The sequence below is a fragment of the Crocuta crocuta genome, unplaced genomic scaffold, assembly GCF_008692635.1.
Source record: "Crocuta crocuta isolate KB4526 unplaced genomic scaffold, BGI_CrCroc_1.0 scaffold610, whole genome shotgun sequence".
NCBI lineage: Eukaryota > Metazoa > Chordata > Mammalia > Carnivora > Hyaenidae > Crocuta > Crocuta crocuta.
This window is the reverse complement of record NW_027527456.1, coordinates 281,408-281,762: the sequence shown is the minus strand read 5'-3', so window position 1 is coordinate 281,762 and position 355 is coordinate 281,408.

Sequence of the window (355 nt, the reverse complement as noted above, 5' to 3'; positions counted from 1 at the left end):
TTGGTGATGATATGTAATTTTTTTATACGTTGCTAGATTCAATTTGCTAATATTTTGCTGAAGATTTTTACATCTATATTCATGAAGAATATTGGTCTGTAGTTTTTGTGATTGTTGTTATGTGTTGGTATGGCTTAAGTGTCAGGATAATCCTGTTCTCATAGACTTGGGGAGTGTTCTTTCTTCCTCTTTTTGAAGATTTTGTGGAATGTCGATATAATTTCTCCTTTAAGTGTTTAATGCAATTAACCAGTTAAGCCATCTGGCTTTAGGTGTTTTTGTGTGGGAAGATTTAAGGTTACTAGTTGCTTACTATTGTTGGTGAAATATAAATGGTGCAGCCACATGAGGACTA